This window comes from Triticum aestivum, chromosome 3B (assembly GCF_018294505.1).
Source record: "Triticum aestivum cultivar Chinese Spring chromosome 3B, IWGSC CS RefSeq v2.1, whole genome shotgun sequence".
NCBI lineage: Eukaryota > Viridiplantae > Streptophyta > Magnoliopsida > Poales > Poaceae > Triticum > Triticum aestivum.
The window spans coordinates 479,361,343-479,382,034 of record NC_057801.1 but is presented as its reverse complement, the minus strand read 5'-3'; the positions used below and the strand labels follow the sequence as shown (position 1 = coordinate 479,382,034).

Below are 20,692 nucleotides of genomic sequence, written 5' to 3'. Positions count from 1 at the left end.
ACTATTTTTTCTATGATGATGCCGATTTAGTTTAGTCACCATTAACTTTGAGCCCACCCTCCATTTTCCTCTGCGTTCGCCACTTCTTGTATGTGTTTGTAGTCAAATGATATTTGCTTGAGTATGCGAGAAGACTATCTGTAATACTACGTGCGAGTTGTTTGCGTCGAACCTGCAGTTTTTGTGAAGTAGCACCTCAGACCTCGATTTCTTTAGGGATGGAGGTAGAAATCCTGTCTCTTCTTCCTTCTATCATATTGATGCATGTTAGTATTTAAAGGCAACTATTTAATGATGTCGGTCTAATCTTCTGTATTATCAGTTGCTACACACATAGTTGTTATTGTCATTACTTACCATGCTCGTAGGTCTTCCTTGCAACAAACTGCTAACCTCTTGCATTCACTTCTCAAATAAAAAATCATTGCATTGCATGGCGAAATAATTGTACTAGGAACAAACAAATGCAGTAAGAAAAAAGAAAAAAGTGAAATAATACACAATTCTACTCGGAATTTGAGCGGAGTTCTACTAGTGAAGCATAGACTCCACCCTTGATTCGCATCAGGGCCTCATGCTTGCCCTTTTCTGCAATTTTGCCTTCCTTGAGGACTGCAATCATATCAGCCCCTTTGATTGTGGAGAGGCGGTGAGCCACCACTATGGTGGTCCTGCTCACCATGACTCGATCCAATGCATCTTGAACAATGTGCTCCGATTCCGCATCCAGGGCACTGGTTGCCTCATCAAGTAGTAGTATCTTCGGGTCCTTTATAATGGCCCTTGCGATAGCTACCCTCTGCTTCTGTCCACCAGATAGTTGCACGCCTTTCTCACCAACCAGAGTGTCGTATCCCTGTGGCAAGCTTGATATGAACTCATGAGCATTTGCTGCCTTGGCCACAGCCGTGACTTCTTCCTCTGTCACTTCTCCGTGTTTCCCATATGTTATGTTTGCACGGATTGTGTCATTGAAAAGTACTGGCTCCTGGCCTACCAGCCCCATCTGATCCCTCAACCAGCTAATTCTCAAGCTCTTAATTTCGACTCCATCTACTGAGATTCTACCAGAATCAGGATCATAGAAGCGTTCCAGTAAAGCAATTATAGTGGACTTGCCACTACCACTTTCTCCAACTAGTGCTATGGTCTGAAAAAGGAAGGAAAAAGTGTCAACATAGCAGTTTTTGTGGTTCTGAATGATCATATGTGAAATAAATCAGCTGAAAGCTTCTTATATGTAACAGTGTAACTAGATGCATCACCTGTTTTCAAGTATTATTCTTGGTTTTATGCCAAGAGGTGGTAGTTTAAGTTAGTTATCTGAATGGAAAACAATTGGGTGCAACAATGATAAACAGGACTATTAAAGGATGCAAATCATACCTTTCTGGAAGGAATGTGCAAGGTAAAGTCACTGAATATTTGGACATCAGGGCGTGATGGGTACTTGAAACTGACGTTACTGAAATGAATGTCGCCAGTGACATTTTCCAATACCAGGCCCTCGTCGTTACTTGTGTCAATTTTCGACTTCCTGTCTAGAATACTGAAAACAGAAATGGCTGAATCCCCTGCCTTTGTTGCATTAGATGCCAATGCACTTGCCTGCGAAACCCCAACAGCTGCCAAAACCAAGGCAAAGAAAACCTGAAAAACATCCAATGCATTTGGGACTGATTATTAAAAGTTGATACCCATACAGAAACTGTAACTCGAAATGATTTAGGATCTCTTACTTTGAAAACATCTGCAAAAGTAGTTTTTCCCTGACGTACAAACTGTGCACCAACATAGAAACATAGAGCATATGTAAGATACAACACTAAGAATGAGAAACCAAAACCAAGCCCTCCAACGATTCCACTTCGAATTCCCTGTTTCCTTAAAGCTTCACATTTCTTTTTATACGTTGTAACCACTCTTTTCTCTGCACAGAAAGATGCTATAGTTCTGATACTACCAACAGCATCAGTTGCAACCTGACTTGCATCTTCATACATCTCCTGCACAATAATAATAAGATCATATTATAGTGATAATCGATTCCAGGGTCCTTAGGATTGCTCATCCTGAATCAAACAGGAAGTAAATTTTAGAGTTGTTATGCATTACCTTAGCTTCTTCACTAAACCTAGGAACTTCACTTGAGCATAACCCTGTGCACCCACTAAAGGAATGACACAAGTGATAATCAGTGCAAGCCTCCAGTCCGCCATAAATGCTATGACAAAGCCAGTGATTAGTGCAGCTGTAGACTGCACTATAAGGCCCAGGTTATCTCCTACTAAGCGTCGAACATTTAATGCATCAACTGAGAGTCGTGTACCAAGTGCACCACTGTAAGTGATAAAGCAGAATCTTAGTATCTGTGTAGATCTATGTATGAGAAGATAAAGTAATTGAGACCATTTGAATATGTTACCTGGAATTTGAGGGATTATCGAACCAAGCAACTTCCTGATGAACAATATTTTGAAATGACAGAGTACGAACACGCTCTATAAGCTTGCCACCAGCAATTCCAAACAAAAGGTACTCTGCTGGGATTGCAATGAATGATGCAAACCCCAGAACTACAGATATCAATGCCCAAAAGCTAGAATCTTTCCGCAGCTTATCTGGTGGCTCGTAGAATGATTTTATAACGCCAGACATTAGTATGCCAAACAATGGGAAAATGACTCCATGCACTGATGCTGCTATAGCACCGAGCAGAAGAAATGGTACCTCCGGCTTGTTAAGATAAAAAAGACGTCCAATTGGTGCTTTCTGAAGGGTCTTCCCATTGGAAAGGTCGTCTTTGTTCTGTTCACCTGTGATTTCATCCTCATGCAACTCAACTGATAATCCTAAGGGGTTCTTGAAGGAGTATCTGTTGCTGTTGCCAAAAGAATCTTTAGTCATTGACCGTCTATTTGACAAACTAGTGCTTTTTGATAAGGAATTGGGCACTCCAGAATCCTGTATTTTACGTCTTTCATCACCACGAGTTTCTTGTAGCCTAATAAGCTGTGAGTAAGCTCCATTGGGATCCTTCACTAATGCATGATGAGGACCTGTACACATAGGATATGTTTGTGGGGTGAATGAATCATTATAGGTTGACACTAGATATATATCTAGAATGGGAAAAATAATGTATATTCAAGAGATTCTAACCTTGTTCCACTATTTTCCCTTGATGAACAACTGTGATGCAGTCAACATTCCTTACAGTGCTCAAACGATGGGCAACGACGAGTGTGGTTCTTTGTACCATTATCCTATTGAGTGCCTCCTGAACTATCCTCTCAGATTCTACATCCAATGCACTTGTTGCTTCATCTAGCAAAAGGATTTTTGGATCTTTAAGGATGGCTCTCGCAATTGCAATTCTTTGTTTTTGGCCCCCAGAAAGCAGAGTGCCACGTTGACCAACCAATGTATCATAGCCCTGGTATGAAATTAATATGTTGTTAATTTAAAGTTCAAGAATTCATTTGAAGCATGCAATCTTATTTACGTACATTTGGTAACTTGTCGATGAAGTTTGCTGCATTTGCAAGCTCGGCTGCTCTCTTGATCTCTTCAAGTGTTGCCTCTTCTTTACCATAGATTATGTTATCTTTAATGGAGGTCATAAACAGCAATGGTTCTTGGCTAACAAGGCCGATCTTCCCTCTTATCCAATCAAGATTCAGATTCTTGATGTTGACTCCATCTATCAAAACTTCTCCAGCCTGTGGATCGTAGAATCTTTCAACTAGGCTGACAACAGTTGACTTGCCACTTCCACTCTCTCCAACTATGGCCATTGTTGTTCCACTGGCTACTTGTAATGACAATCCATCTAATATTAACTGCCCGGGTCTTGCAGGGTAGCGAAAGTACACATCCTTTAGTTCAACATCACCCTTGATATTTTCCATGATCATGCCGCTGGTATCATCTGAATCTATTTCAGGCTTCCTCTCAATCGTTTCGAACAGTCTGTATGCTGCAGATTGACCTTCAGCAATTGCAGAAATTGATGGTGTTGCATTACCTAATGAACTGTTACAAAAAATTGTAAGTGCCAGGCTTAGGACATTAACATACCATATGCAATGGTCGCCTTTTCTATTTCTTGGCATGAAATACAGTTTAAACTACTAGTCCTTCACATATGTATGCTTTGCTGAGGTAACGTAAGATGAAGATAGAGCAAAAAAAAAAAAGGGCAACCTGGTGCATGTAGCTCCCGCTTGCGCAGGGTCCAGGGAAGGGTCCGACCACTTTGGGTCTATAGTACGCAGCCTTTCCCTACATTTCTGTAAGAGGCTGTTTCCAGGACTTGAACCCATGACCTCATGGTCACAAGGCAGCAGCTTTACCACTGCGCCAAGGCTCCCCTTCAAGATGAAGATAGAGCAATGTAAATAAAATAATTAGTGTCCTGTGGAGGGTTTGCAAGCTGGTTATCCGATGAATTATACTCCCTCCGTCCGAAAATACTTGTCATCAAAATGGATAAAAAGGGATGTATCTAGAACTAATATACATCTAGATACATCCTCTTTAATTCATTTTGATGACAAGTATTTCCGGACGGAGGGAGTACTCATCTACTGAAAAATGTAAACCAACTAGTGATTTGATTTGATTCAAGTTCATCTGTTCATGTGTTGTAGGTCGAAAAGTTTATTGAACTTAGATAAGTGGCATGTAGGTACGGAGCATTACTAAATTAAATTTACGCATATCACATGCAACGTACTTGTAACTTCCAGGTGAATACTTCTTCGAAGCTTAAACTTTTCTCCGTCTTTGCTTCTCTTCGTTTTACAATTCTAATGATACTATGTATAACTTTTACAATTTCATTTAACTTATTTTTTTAAGTAGGATTATTATTCATACTTAGTATAAATAGTATAGTTGATTTGTTTGCTAGAATTTGATAGTGCTATCTGCAATATATAAGCTTGTCATATTTATTGTTTGACGGAATGTTTTAGTTCTCACCAACACTAGAGTAATGATAATTCCATACTTAAAACATGATGATTGAATCTGAAGTAGCTTCGACAATATCTAGCGATTGCCGTTAGAGCTTTCTCGGGATTCATGGGACCCTGCTGTGAGGTTGCAATAATTGCAATTTACACCTGTTTCAAAATTGTGCTTCCAGTGATCGATTGGGTCGATCTTTTTAGAAAGAGTTTTTTTTCATATATAATCTGATCCAAAATAAATAGCAATTTCGATCATTCTATTTTTCTTTTGAATTTATGGTACATTTTTTTAGGATTATTGTTGAATTTCTTTTACCTCAAAGGGAAGGAGGCACCTTGAATCTTGTGGGCTATTTGTATTTATAAAACAATTATTAGCCTTGAGCTCAAGCATTACCAATTTACATTATTTACCACTAAACATAAATAACAAGATTAGCTATCTAAAGGTAATCTCTGAACACTCCTTAAAAGGAACATCAAACTGCCATGTAAAGTTCCTTATATAATTTACGGAAAAATATGTATTCGCAGGTCATCCGTAAGAGAAAGGGTTGTCTTGAATTTTAAACTTTGGTATATAATGTATATATTTCCTTCCATTTAAGTAGTCCTTCAATTTATATACAATAAATATTACTACTTCTCAGCAAAGGTATTTGCAATGTAAAGATTTCAGAAACTCACGTTGCGCCAGTCAATACGGCAAACAATATAGTGAGGACCTTCCCTCCGGTATAACCTTTGTCAATGATCAGCTTTCCACCATACCAGAAGGCTAGACCATAACTGCTAAATAAGATGCAGAAGACAGAGCCCATGCCAAACCCATTGACAATGCCTTCCTCAACAACAGTCTTGTATGCATTTTTTATGAATTTATTGTACATTTCTATAGCTTTCTTCTCGCCATTGAAGGACACAACCTGTTTACACGAGTGTTGCTAAATTAATGTTTACCACAATTTATATGAACTGAGATAATTGATGAATAACTGATATAATTTGAACTCACTGTTCGAATAGATCCAATTGTCTGTTCAACTGTGTCTGCAGCATCACTATACGATGTTAGTCGCTTGCTGGAAACCCGGGTTAGCAGCTGTGCAGACACTGCACCAGCGATAGCAATTAGTGGTAGTGATGTTAGCATGACAAGAGTTAGGAGCCAGCCTTTTGTGAATGCTATGATAAAACCCCCAAAGAAGGCAGATGCGAGTTGCACAAGCTTCCCTGCCTGTAAATCAGAATGCACGAATGTCAGCACCGGCAGCACTAGGTGGGCTGCATAGAATGTACGAACTATGAAATACACTTAGGTAAGTAACACAAAAGCTTATGTTGTATCAATAAAAAATACTGATGCTTGTCATTGACTCGTGCCTGCAGGTCTGTGCGCACTTTAATGTGATGAAAAATATTGCAATTCTTCTTTATTTGGTACTACAAAGGAAGTATTACCTTCTCACCAAGAGCATCTTGAATTATGACCGTATCGCTAGACATTCTAGAAACTGCTTCACCAGTTGTCATTTCTGTATCGAAGAATGCAATATCCTGTCTCAGAACAGATTTCAGGTACAAAGAACGGATGCGGGCTGACTGCCTTTCTCCTGCCATTGTCCAGCATGCCACCTCTGGAAGAAAATGAAGGGTGAGCCTCTTTTACTAACATCTCTACCATTAGCATATAATTTAACTAAACATATCCAATTATTAGGAATTCAATTGGTACTTCTCATGGAGTGAATATGGTAGGAGCTTGGGCCCTACCTGGCCTGAACCGTAGGTTGTAGGGGTGGGAGGCTGGTTGGCGAGGAGATAGGCGCCGGCGTTGGCGCGTCGGCGCCGTAGTTGCGCGGGAGAAGGCGGCGGCTGAGAGGAAGATGGCGTAGGGGAGGAGGCTAGGGTTAGGTCTCCCGGCTTCCTAAGGAAGCCGAGCAAATATGATTGCTTCTTGCTTAATTCCAAAACGGATCCTTACACGAGTTTATATAATCCTCCTAATAAGATAATTGGGCTAAGCCCCTAATAACGATAAGATAAGATAGACTGGGCCACAACTAACTGGGCTAAGCCCCTAATATGCCGGTCATAACATTTCTCCCCGCCTGCACAAACAGCTCGTCCTCGAGTTGGAAGGCGGGGAAGCGCTTGCGTAACTCCCCGAGGTGATCAACCGTCGCCAAACACCTCCGCGACAGCTGGGACGGGCAGGTCGCCGAGCCCGGCGGCGGCGTCCTCCTCCTCAATGTAGTCCGCAGCCTCCAGGTAGAAGAGTCGCGAGCAGACGTGGCCGGGCACGTAGGGCTCGTCGCAGTTGAAGCACAACCCTTGGCGGCGACGCTCGAGTTGCTCGGCCGGGGTGAGCCGGCGCAACGGGCGCGCCGCGGTCGCGGCGAGGGGTGCCGCGGAAGCCTGAGCAGGCCGACCCTGCGCGGAGACGTACGACCAGGGTGGCGGCCTAGCGGCCCGGGATGGTGACGCCTGCTGGATGGCCACCACGCGGTGCTCGAACGCGCGGGCGTAGTACATGGCCGTCTGGAGGTCCTGGGGTCCCCGCAGCTCCACGTCCATGCGGATATGATCCGGCAGACCGCCGACGAAGAGCTCAGCCCGTTGGCGAGCCTTCACGCCGGGCGCGTAGCATGCCAGGGCCTGAAAGTGGTCGGTGAAGTCCTGCACCGTAGAGGTGAAGGAAGACGGCCCAACTCCGCCAGCCGGCTCCCGCATATCGGCGGCCCGAAGCGAAGGAGGCAGAGCTCGCGAAAACGCTCCCATGGAGGCATGTCGCCCTCGTCCTGCTCGAGAGCTTAATACCAAGTCTGTGCGGCGCCTCGGAGGTGATATGAAGCGAGCCAGGTGCGGTCCGACGCGAGTGTGCGTTGCCCCCGGAAGAACTGGTCACATTGATTAAGCCAGTTGAGGGGGACCCCTCGGTGATCACAGGGGGCCCCCGTGGAACTGCGTCGCGTCAAGGCTAACGTAGGGACCCGCGGAACTGGAGGACCTGCCGTACTGCGTCTGCAGGGGCGGCACGTGCGGCGGTCCCGAGGCCATCGTGTAGACCGGCTGAGACGACGACTCGGTCAACCAAGTCGGTAGCGGGGACGGCGAGGGCGGGAACCGGACCTCGTGGATCGGGACTCCCGCCGGCGCGGTCGATGCGGGGCCGGAGCTGACCGGCGGTGGCTGCTGTGGTCTCGCCGGGCAGCGGCAGCGGCTGCTACGACGGAGTGCCGGGCGTGGCGGAGGCCGCCAGGAGCGGCGACTGCCACTGCAGCCAGGACTGGGCGGTGGTGGCGATGAATGGCAGTTGCAGCGGCTGCTGCAGTGGCCCGGCGAGCACGGCAGAGGCCGTCTGGTGCGGCGGCTGCCACGGCAGCCACGGCGGCGCGGGGGCGGCGATGGGCGGTGCAGCCGGGTGCGGCCCGTAGGACCCGGCCAAGAACAAGCGGATCTTCTGGACCGCCTGGGTTACGTCCCGCAGCACCCCGGACACCTCCTCCGGGGTGAAGACGGCGGGGGCGGGCGCGATGGAGGATCCCGGCGTGGGCAAGAGCGGGGCGACGGTCGTGGTGGTCTGGTGGTCGCCGGAGGCGAGGTGACCAGCAGCGGGAGAGACGGGCTGGGCGGCGGTGAAGACATGATCGAACCGAAGCTAGCTGATACCAAATTGGTAGGAGCTTGGGCCCTACCTGGCCTGAACCGTAGGTTGTAGGGGTAGGAGGCTGGTTGGCGAGGAGATGGGCGGCGGCGTGGCGGTGCCGTAGTTGCGGGAGAAGGCGGCGGCTGAGAGGAAGATGGCGCAGGGGAGGAGGGGAGGAGGCTAGGGTTAGGTCTCCCGGCTTCCTAAGGAAGCCGAGCAAATATAATTGCTTCTTGCTTAATTCCGAAACGGATCCTTACACGAGTTTATATAATCCTCCAAATAAGATAATTGGGCTAAGCCCATAATAATGATAAGATAAGATAGACTGGGCACAACTAACTGGCTAAGCCCCTAATATGCCGGTCATAATAGAATACATGATAACTGATGACGATTGCTCTGTTATGATCAGTATATCTGCATGTTCCTTAGCTAGAACAAATTTGTGTGTCATTTTTTATTAAGACGACGCTGGGAAGGTGGCGGCATCCACAGCTAACTAAACGCAAACGCAGCGCTATATGATTGCACATCACTGTTTCGTTTCATTGATCACTGCTTGCCAATTTTATTTCTTTGAAATGCAGTTGAGTTCTCTCTCTCTTTTTTTTTTTTGCGAAAGGAAATGCAGTTGAGTTGGTACTGAAAATTGACAAATTTATAGAGTACCAGCTCTGCCCATGGAATTTTCATGAAGTTGGTTTCCATGTGATATTAAATAACCTTGTTAATTATCCTCTGCAGTTCAGTTTATTTGAAAATGGTATATACTGAAAGTGAGAATGGCATTTTGGCTCCCGGGGGCGCACGCTCCTGCATGAATAGTAAACAAAAAATATATAGTAAATTTTTGTTGGAATACTTTTGACATTTAAAAAATCGCGTGCAGGAGCGCGCTCTCCCAGAAGCACCAATGGATTTCCGCTGAATGTGTAACTAAAAGTACGATGAGTAATTTAGAACGGAGGAAGTATCTTCTTGTGTGTACTGTTGCTTAACATCTAATCTAAGGTTTCATTGACAGAAAACATGCATTCCAAGAATTGAATGGAAGTTCCACTTACGAAGAAAGGCAGCAACTGTTGTCCCGATGCCCAAATATATGAAGTTGAGAACAACCTGGAGATAAAAAGAATATTCTCTGTTAACCCAACTAGCCACTCTTCAAGTTAAGTGATCACCATAAGCCGTGGCGCACCTTGGTGACAGCACGGAGGACGGTGCTCCTCGCGCTCTCGCCGAAGGAGTTGATGACGTCCCCAAAGAGGACCGAGATGAGGGGCTCCGACACGCCGTTGCCCACCGCCCCGAGCGAGCCGACCACCATGAGCAGCATGTCGAGGCGGTCGGCGTACCTGAACATGCCGAGCAACGGCACCTTCTTCTCCGGCCGGTCATCTTTTCCGCCGTGGGCGTGGCGTGCTCCTTCTCCACTACTAGCTTCTGCTGTCGCGTCCATTTCCTGGCTGCTACTTGCTTTGTTGATGTGCTCAACGACGAGCCTGGCCGCACTGCGCTGTGTGTAGTTCCTGTCCCCGGGGGTGGTGGAGGCACTATATATACGCATCTTGCGGGCCGCCCGGAGTGCCTTTGACTGTTGGGCTGATTGGGTGCTCCGGAGCTGGAAGCGACCGGGAAAGTTTGCCATGGAATCTTCTCAAAAAAAAAAAAAGTTTGCCATGGAAAATTACACGGACTATGTTACAGCATGTGATTAATCATGGGAAAGTTCACAACTCTTGCTGCTGCAGGTGCGACAATTCAAGATTCATGGCGTACTTTTGTGCTTTGTCAAGCGTAGTCAGTCGGATGGATTGCGTTAATCTTGTGATCTGAGGTGCGCTAAGCTAGTTGGGCTCTTTGGTGTTCACAGATAATTGCTCTTGGAAAAAAAGAAAAGGTCACACCACGCTTTACTTTTTGACAGTGCAGTATGTTGATATGACTACGAAAACTTCAAAGGACACATATGGATGTATTCATGAGCGTGCATTTTTGGAGCACAGTGCCAGTGAACACTTTATTTTGAACAGTTCGAAAACTATGTTTTGAGGTTTCAAAAAAAGCTAGCAAAACAAAATCCTGCATGGTAATATGGATGCATGTATACTATAATGTGTAAAGTCTGATGATGAAATAAGTTAACATGTGAGCTACATAAAAATGACAAGTTCATGATTTTGAAGAGGTGAAAAACGTTAAAAATCAGTACGTTTCTTTTGGGGTGCTCGCTGGCACCAGTGTTCCAAGGTGACTCTGTATATTCATGGAATACTACAAACTACAGGTCATTTGCATCGGCCGTTAGCCGGGCGCAGGTTCACTGTGCACACGTCAGCACACACGCTGGTGCAGCAAACTTGGGCACAACGTTTCGACCACACTATCGACGCCTGGCAGGGTTAAAGAACACGAGGCGTTTTGTTCCGCTCTACTACTACGCCTGCTTCACATCCAAGTCTCCAAGAAGGTGCAATCAGGAGTTCAAAAGAAGAAAAGAGGTGCAATCAGTAGAGAGAAAATTCGTCCAGCTATTCTTGAGGGCCCGTTACATGTGGGCTCAAGAACGGACGGCAAGCGTTTCTTGGGTGCCAAGAAGCATGCACCGCACGTGGTCCCTTCATTTTCCGGAGGTGCCGGCCTAACTAGTCCACACACGGGTCCGTTCTTGACTTTGCTTGTCTTGGTCAGCACCTTCGACCGCCGATCAACTTTCGTAAGGGCATCTCCAACGGAAATCTGTAAATTTTCTTCCCCATCCATTCCGCAAACACGAATGCGGGAGAACGTTATTCAACGCTAGCCGCATGCATTTCAACCCATATATTGACGAAATTCATGCAAACCAGACGGTATTCATCAAAGATCAGATAGAAAATAGCATAAATCCTTCATACATACCATGCAAATTAAGTCTATTACAATAAAGTCTCAAATTCAACTAGATCCCGGTCGTCCCACACAAACCCTCCTTTCAGCTTCATCCATCAGTCGTGTGCATGTAAATGGCCGTCCCTCTATCCCGTGGTACACCACTGCAGCGGATGCGGGCTACATGTAATGTGTAGACCAACATTGAGTGAATGGATCAATCAACAGGTTGAGCAAGAGGAAGAAAAGCTTACGATCTTGCCATCTGCCGCGTGCAACGGTCACCTTGCCTCGAGCTGACGAACCACGTCATAAAACTTGGTGACGCTAATCTGGATAGCGTGCTAGCGATACGACAATGACCTCACGTTGCGTGGTTGAATAATGTACATGTCATAGGGCGCCATGTGTTTTCGTGCGTGAGACTTTCCATGCAGTTGCTCCCAGAAGGCCCCACTCTACTCCTGCCTACGAAATCCATGAATACGTCCAGCCATGCATCACACAACAACTCAGCCTCCATGGTCGAGTGATAACCCACAAGTATAGAGGATCAATTGTAGATTTTTCGATAAATAAGAGTGTCGAACCCAACGAGGAGCTAAAGGTAGGATTTATATTCTCTCAAGCTCTATCGACCACCGATACAACTCTACGCACACTTAACGTTTGCTTTACCTAGAATAAGAATAAAACTAGAAGTACTTTGCGAGAATAAAACTATGAATAAATTGCAAGATAATAAATTTAGTAGTTTAAGAAAGCTTTTGTCACACAAGAAAGTTATTTTTCCCTAGTCAATTGATAAGTACTCCCTCCGTTCGGAATTACTTGTCTCGAAAATGAATGTATCTAGAACTAAAACGGAGGGAGTAGACCAGTAATCATCATTGCAATTTTATATGGGGGAGATGCATGAGCTAACATTCTGTACTTGGATCATATGCACTTATGATTGAAACTCTAGCAAGCATCCGCAACTACCAAAGATCATTAAGGTAAAACCCAACCATAGCATTAAGTATCAAGTCCTTTTTATCCCATACGCAACAACCCCCTTATTCGGGTATAAGTTTCTGTCACTCTTTGTAGGATCGAAAGTATGTCTAAAGGGGGGTGGGGGGTGGGGGTGATTAGACTACTTGACCAAATAAAAATCTAGCCTTTTCCCAATTTCAGTTCTTGGCAGATTTTAGCAACTTAGCACAAGTCAAGCAATCACAATACAATTCAAGCAAGCATGCAAAGAGTATATGAGCAGCGGAAAGTAAAGCATGCAACTTGCAAGAAAGTAAAGGGGGGGGGAGTTTGGGGAAGCAAACACAATTGGATACACAGAGATTTTTGGCGTGGTTCCTATAGGTGGTGCTATCGTACATCCACGTTGATGGAGACTTCAACCCACGAAGGGTAACGGCTACGCGAGTCCACGGAGGGCTCCACCCACGAAGGGTCCACGAAGAAGCAACCTTGTCTATCCCACCATGGCCATCGCCCACGAAGGACTTGCCTCACTAGGGTAGATCTTCACGAAGTAGGCGATCTCCTTGCCCGTACAAACTCCTTGGTTCAACTCCACAATCTTGTCGGAGGCTCCGAAGTGACACCTAACCAATCTAGGAGACACCACTCTCTAAGAGGTAATAGATGGTGTGTTGATGATGGACTCCTTGCTCTTGTGCTTCAAATGATAGTCTCCCCAACACTCAACTCTCTCTCACAGGATATGGATTTGGTTGAAAGAAGATTTGAGTGGAAAGCAACTTGGGGAAGGCTAGAGATTAAGATTCATGTGGTAGGAATGGAATATCTTGACCTCAACACAAGTGTAGGTGGTTCTCTCTCAGAAAATGGATAGTAGAAGTGTAGGCATGTTCTGATGGCTCTCTCCACGAATGAAGAGTGGGTGGAGGGGTATATATAGCCTCCACACAAAATCTAACCGTTACACACAACTTACCAAACTCGGTGGGAGCGAATCTTGAAACTCGGTCAGATCGATTTAGTTCATAATGTGACCATTAGGCATTTCGGTGGGACCGACATGTCAACTCGGTGGGACCGATATCATTAGGGTTAGGGAATAATGTAATCTCGGTAAGACCAATTACACAAACTCGATGGGACCAACTTTGGTAATAAGCTAACCAGAGAGTTGGTCAGGCAAACTCGGTGGGACCGATTCGCTCATCTCGGCGAGACCGAAATGTTACGAAGGGGAAACAGAGAGTTTGCATTGCGAACTCGGTGGGACCGATTGATGATGCCATGGACCTAGGGTAGGGTCATAGGCCTGACCTATACACCCCACCCAAGGTCACTACCCTAGAAGCAAAGACATTTAAAGAACAACAGAGGGTATCAATCGAGGTAGTCGAGTGCAATCCACTTGACCAATCATCTCACTCGGATACCTCTCACTCCTACAGTCACTCGACTATACAGAAGACCACTCAACCAAAGAAGACCAGGAGCCACTAAGGACAGCAACGGTCAGGCATTCACTCCGTAGTCTTTAAGGTCATTGAATACACTTTATAGCTGGCGTTACCAGTAACACCCCGTCTTAATGTACATTGAACTCCTTGTAATGGGGGATGGCTGGGGTCCTGGCGCACTCTATATAAACCACTCCCCTCCTCTGGCACAAGGGTTCGCACCCCCTGTAACACACACCATATTCCAGTCGACCGCCTCAGGGCACCGAGACGTAGGGCTTTTACCTCCTCCGAGAGGGGCCTGAACTCTTAAACTCGTGTGTACATCCTCGCCGTAGCTAGGACCTTGCCTCTTCATACTTATCCCCTATTCTTACTGTCAGTCTCAGTACCACGATAGTTGGCGCCCACCTTGGGGCAAAGCGTCTTAGCGACTTCCGGTGAGGTTGCATTTTCTTCAATCTTCATCAACATGGTTTCCAGTGGCAGTTTGGTCGTGGGTCACGAGTTCCGACTCGACGCGCTCACTTTCGTCGCCGACGACTCCGCCTGGCTCTAGGAGCCCCCCTCGATGTCGAGGCTCTGCCGATCCGGGGTTCGTCATACTTCGGCGCGAGTGTCCGCAGTGTCCTCCTTCGGCAGCCTTCGACTCCGTACTAGTTGGTCCCCGCATCATCTTCTCACTCTGTTGGACGCCGCTGCAAGCAATCTGGTCGATCGCGGCTCCAGCGATGGGTGAAGCACGCGGTGGCTCGGCAAGCGTTCACCCCCCAAGTCACGGCAATCGAGCCCGACGTATTTCACTGGGGTCCAGTCGACTCATCGACTGACCTTGTAGACACACTTCCCGAGAGCGGGAGTTGTGACCCCACGACAGAAGTCCTTATGGTCGACACCCATTGCAACCTGCCTGGTTTTCGCTGCAGCGGCGGCGATGGCTCGTCATTCGACCATAGGAATATCGGCCCCAACCTCTCAACTCGTAGCAGAGGGAGGAGCTGCACCGCCACAACATGGAGGCTCTCCATACCCCCATCATAGGGGAGACCGCCGAGGCTCGGGCCTTGGAGACAGGGCGCCTGGCCACGCTGGCTGAGCGCACTCGTTTGGAGAATCTCCAACATTCTCTCGACGAGCATGCTCGTCGATTGGTTACCGACTCCAGTCGACATCCACGATAGTTGTTTCCACCAGAAACTCAGGTATTCCACACACTGATCCAGAATCTTGCAGCTGCTGCACGTATCGTGGAGTCCATTCAACCGTCTCGTTCAGAGGCTGGGAGGGGCCTAGAACAGATCAGGGCGCTGCTCCGAGCAGCGGGAGACCAGAACTCCGTCGTGTCCCAGTCGCGGAATAGAATTCATAGCAGATCGGTCAGGGCGGACACCGTTCAGTCGGCACACAGTCCTGGGTCACCTTTGTGGCGTGAAGATTGCGATCGCCAGTGAGATCGGCACCTGGGAAGAGCTCATGAGGAGTATGATCGTGAATACGCTCACGACAATTGTCGTCGAGTGCCTTCGCCCCTTCCGAGGGCCGGGTCATACGCGGCCCGACAGTATGATGATAGGCATACGTATGGTAATGACCGCAGAGTTCCAGTTGACCCAAGAGAGCCTGTGTTCAGTGCAAGCTCAGTCCTTGTTCAGGGTTTGGTCGACCGGAACAGAGCATACAGAGAGGGGCTAGATAGAGACAGGCCCGACGGAAGCAGGGTCCACATGTTTGGTCCGGAGTGTTTCGGAAGAGCCATCGGGGCGGCTGAGGTTCCTCACAACTTCAGATTGGCGACTGGCGTCAGTAAGTTCATGGGAGAATATAAGCCCGACACTTGTCTTGAAGATTACCGAGTGGCTGTGCATATTGGAGGCGGCAACGACGAGGTGGCTATGAAGCACCTCCCTGTGATGCTTGAAGGTTCTGCCAGGGCATGGCTGAATCAGCCGGCCCTTGGGAGCATTTTGAGTTGGGATGAGTTGGCCCGAGTGTTTACCAGAACATTTGAGGGCACATGCAAGAGACCTGTTGGTTTGCCAGAATTGCAGCATTGCATGCAGAAACCGAATGAAACTTTGAGAGATTATATCCAGAGATGGATCACTCTGCACCACACTGTGGAAAATGTGTTAGATCACCAAGTAGTCTGTGCCTTTAAAGAAGGTGTTCGTTACAGAGAGCTCAATCTAAAATTCGATCGGACCGGAGATATGTCCCTGACTCGGATGGTGCAGATTGCCACAAAATATGCTAACGACTAAGAAGAAGACCGACTCCGGAGCGGCAAACACAAGTCAGTCGCCCAAGACACCGGAGGAGGAAATTCCAATCAGAAGCAGAAACGAAAGGCTGAGGCAGCCAGACCTACCGAGGCAGCAATGTTGAATCAAGGGAAGTTCAAAGGGAAGCCCAAGGGGCCCTGGAATCCTAAGAAGGTGAAGGATCAAGATGGAAATGATTTGCTTGATCTCCCAGTGTCATATACACACTAAGCAAGACGAAGAGGGGAATCTAATCCTCCCCAAGCATACCACTTGACAGTGTCTACTCCTGATTCAGAGCTTCCAGAAGAAAGGCTAGCCTAACGAGAAGGATAAAGATTCTGATAAGGAGGAAGACAAGGAAGAGGAGGATGGTGGATACCCCAATGTTAATGCCAATTTGGTGATTTTTGCTGATATTGAGATCAGAAGTCGACTGAAAGTCATTAACAGAGAGGTGAACATGGTTGCTCCGGCAACACCAAATTATTTGAAGTGGTCAAAACCCCCTATTACATTCGACCAATCCGATCACCCGCCATGAGTTGCCACCCCTGGGCGGCTGATGTCTACTATGCAACCTTCTTCTTGTAGACATTATTGGGCCTCCAAGTGCAAAGGTTTGTAGGACAGTAGCAAATTTCCCTCAAATGGATGACCTAAGGTTTATCAATCCGTGGGAGGCGTAGGATGAAGATGGTCTGTCTCAAACAACTCTGCAACCAAATAACAAAGAGTCTCTTGTGTCCCCAACACACCCAATACAATGATAAATTGTATAGGTGCACTATTTCGGTGAAGAGATGGTGATACAAGTGCAATATGGATGATAGATATAGGTTTTTGTAATATGAAAATATAAAAACAGCAAGGTAGAAAGTAACAAAAGTGAGCGAAAACAATATTGCAATGCTTAGAAACAAGGCCTAGGGTTCATACTTTCACTAGTGCAAGTTCTCTCAACAATAATAACATAACTGGATCATATAACTATCCCTTAACATGCAACAAAGAGTCACTCCAAAGTCACTAATAGCAGAGAACAAACGAAGAGATTATGGAAGGGTACGGAACCACCTCAAAGTTATTCTTTCTGATCAATCCGTTGGGCTATTCCTATAAGTGTCACAAACAGTCCTAGAGTTCATAGTAAAATAACACCTTAAGACACACATCAACCAAAACCCTAATGTCACCTAGATACTTCAATGTCACCTCAAGTATCCGTGGGTATGATTATACGATATGCATCACACAATCTCAGATTCATCTATTCAAACCAACACAAAGAACTAGAGTGCCCCAAAGTTTCTACCGGAGAGTCAAGACGAAAACTTGTGCCAACCCCTATGCATAAGTTCATAAGGTCACTAAACCCGCAAGTTGATCACCAAAACATACATCAAGTGAATCACGTGATATCCCATTGTCACCACAGATAAGCACATGCAAGACATACATCAAGTGTTCTCAAATAAAGACTCAATCCGATAAGATAACTTCAAAGGGAAAACTCAATCCATTACAAGAGAATAGAGGAGGAGAAACATCATAAGATCCAACTATAATAGCAAAGCTCGCGATACATCAAGATCGTGCCAAATCAAGAACACGAGAGAGAGAGAGAGAGAGAGAGAGATCAAACACATAGCTACTGGTACATACCCTCAGCCCGAGGGTGAACTACTCCCTCCTCGTCATGGAGAGCGCCGGGATGATGAAGATGGCCATCGGTGAGGGATCCCCCCTCCGATAGGGTGCCGGAACAGGGTCCTGATTGGTTTTTAGTGGCTACAGAGGCTTGCGTCAGTGGAACTCCCGATCTAGGTTATGTTCTGGAGGTTTCTGTATTTATAGGAACTTTTGGTGTCGGTCTCACGTTAGGGGGGGGGGTCTCCGAGTCGTCCACGAGATAGGAGGGTGCGCCCAGGGGGGTAGGGCGCGCCCTCCACCCTCGTGGATGGCCCGAGACTCTTCTGGCCCAACTCTTTTACTCCCGGGCTTCTTTTGGTCCATAAAAAATCATCAAAATTTGGCACATCAATTGGACTACGTTTGGTATTCCTTTTCTGTAAAACTCAAAAACAAGGAAAAAACAGAAACTGGCACTGGGCTCTAGGTTAATAGGTTAGTCCCAAAAATCATATAAAATAGCGTATAAATGCATATAAAACATCCTAGATGGATAATATAATAGCATGGAACAATCAAAAATTATAGATACGTTGGAGACGTATCAAGCATCCCCAAGCTTAATTCTTGCTCGTCCTAGAGTAGGTAAATGATAAAAATAGAATTTTTGATGTGGAATGCTACTTAACATATTTATCAATGTAATTTTCTCTATTGTGGCAAGAATATTCAGATCCATAAGATTCAAAACAAAAGTTTAATATTGACATAAAAACATAATACTTCAAGCATACTAACATAGCAATTATGTCTTCTCAAAATAACATGGCCAAAGAAAGCTATCTCTACAAAATCATATAGTCTGGCTATGCTCTATCTTCATCACACAAAATATTTAAATCATGCACAACCCCGATTTTAGCCAAGCAATTGTTTCATACTTTAGTATTCTCAAACTTTTTCAACTTTCATGTAATACATGAGCATGAGCCATGGACATAGCACTATAGGTGGAATAGAATATGGTTGTGGAGAAGACAAAAAGGAGAAGATAGTCTCACATCAACTAGGAATATTAATGGGCTATGGAGATGCCCATCAATGGATATCAATGTGAGTGAATAGGGATTGCCATGCAACGGATGCACTAGAGCTATAACTGTATGAAAGCTCAAAAAGAAACTAAGTGGGTGTGCATCCAACTTGCTTGCTCATGAAGACCTAGGGCACTTTGAGGAAGCACATCATTGGAATATACAAGCCAAGTTCTATAATGAAATTTCCACTAGTATATGAAAGTGACAACATAGGAGACTCTCTATCATGAAGATCATGGTGCTACTTTGAAGCACAAGTGTGGTAAAAGGATAGTAGCATTGTCCCTTCTCTCTTTTTCTCTTTTTTCTGTTTTTTGTTTTTTGGGCCTTCTCTTTTTTTGGCCTCTTTTTTTTATTTAGTCCGGAGTCTCATCCTGACTTGTGGGGGAATCATAGTCTCCATCATCCTTTCCTCACATGTGACAATGCTCTAATAATGAAGATCATCACACTTTTATTTACTTACAACTCAAGAATTACAGCTCGATACTTAGAACAAAATATGACTATGTGAATGCCTCCGGCGGTGTACCGGGTTGTGCAATGATTCAAGAGTGACATGTATGAAAAAGTATGAACAGTGGCTTTGCCACAAATGCGATGTCAACTACATGATCATGCTAGAAATATGACAATGATGGAGCGTGTCATAATAAATAGAGCAGTGGAAAGTTGCATAGCAATATATCTCGGAATGGCTATGGAAATGCCATAATAGGTAGGTATGGTGGATGTTTTGAGGAAGGTATATGGTGGGTTTATGGTACCAGCGAGAGTTGCGCGATACTATAGAGGCTAGCAATGATGGAAGGGTGAGAGTGCGTATAATCCATGGACTCAACATTAGTCATAAAGAACTCAAACTCAACATTAGTCATAAAGAACTCACATACTTATTGAAAAAATCTACAAGTAATCAAAACAAAGTACTACACGCATGCTCCTAGGGGAAGGGTTGGTAGGAGTTAACCATCACGCGATCCGGACCTCCACATATAAGGATGACAATCAATAAATAAATCATGCTCCGACTTCATCACATAACGGTTCACCATACGTGCATGCTATGGAATCACAAACTTTAACACAAGTATCTCTCAAATTAACAATTACTCTACTAGCATTACTCTAATATCACCATCTTCATATCTCAAAACAATCATAAAGAATCAAACTTCTCATAGTATTCAATGCACTTCATATGAAAGTTTTTATTATATCCCTCTTGGATGCCCATCATATTAGGACTAGTTTAATAACCAAAGAAAATTACATGTTGTTCTAAAAGACTCTCAAAATTGTATAAGTGAAGCACATGAGAGTTCATCTATTTCTTCAAAATAAAACCATCGCCGTGCTCTAAAAATATAAGTGAAGCACTAGAGCAAACGACAAACTACTCCAAAAGATATAAGTGAAGATCAATGAGTAGTCGAATGATTATGTAACTATGTGAAGACTCTCTAACATTTAAGAATTTCAGATCTTGGGATATTATTCAAACAACAAGCAAGAAAATGACGCTCCAAGAAAAACACATATCATGTGGTGAATAAAAATATAGCCCCAAGTAAAGTTACCGATGAATGAAGACGAAAGAGGGGATGCAATCCGAGGCATCCCCAAGCTTAGGCTCTTGGTTGTCCTTGAATATTACCTTGGGGTGCCTTGGGCATCCCCAAGCTTAGGCTCTTGCCACTCCTTATTCCATAGTCCAATCTTTACCCAAAACTTGAAAACTTCACAACACAAAACTTAACCAAAA

General features: G+C 45.3%; 1 long non-coding RNA gene and 1 pseudogene across 1 annotated transcript; one reads left to right on the top strand and one right to left on the bottom strand.

Annotated features, from left to right (window-relative positions):
• Window positions 1-468: 468 nt before the first annotated feature.
• On the bottom strand, window positions 469-10,137 carry LOC123070472 (ABC transporter B family member 4-like; annotated as a pseudogene).
• On the top strand, window positions 6,211-10,544 carry LOC123070473 (uncharacterized). The gene is made up of 2 exons (XR_006433742.1): window positions 6,211-6,630; window positions 9,653-10,544. It is a non-coding gene; the product is annotated as an uncharacterized lncRNA (long non-coding RNA).
• The last annotated feature ends 10,148 nt before the right edge of the window (window positions 10,545-20,692 follow it).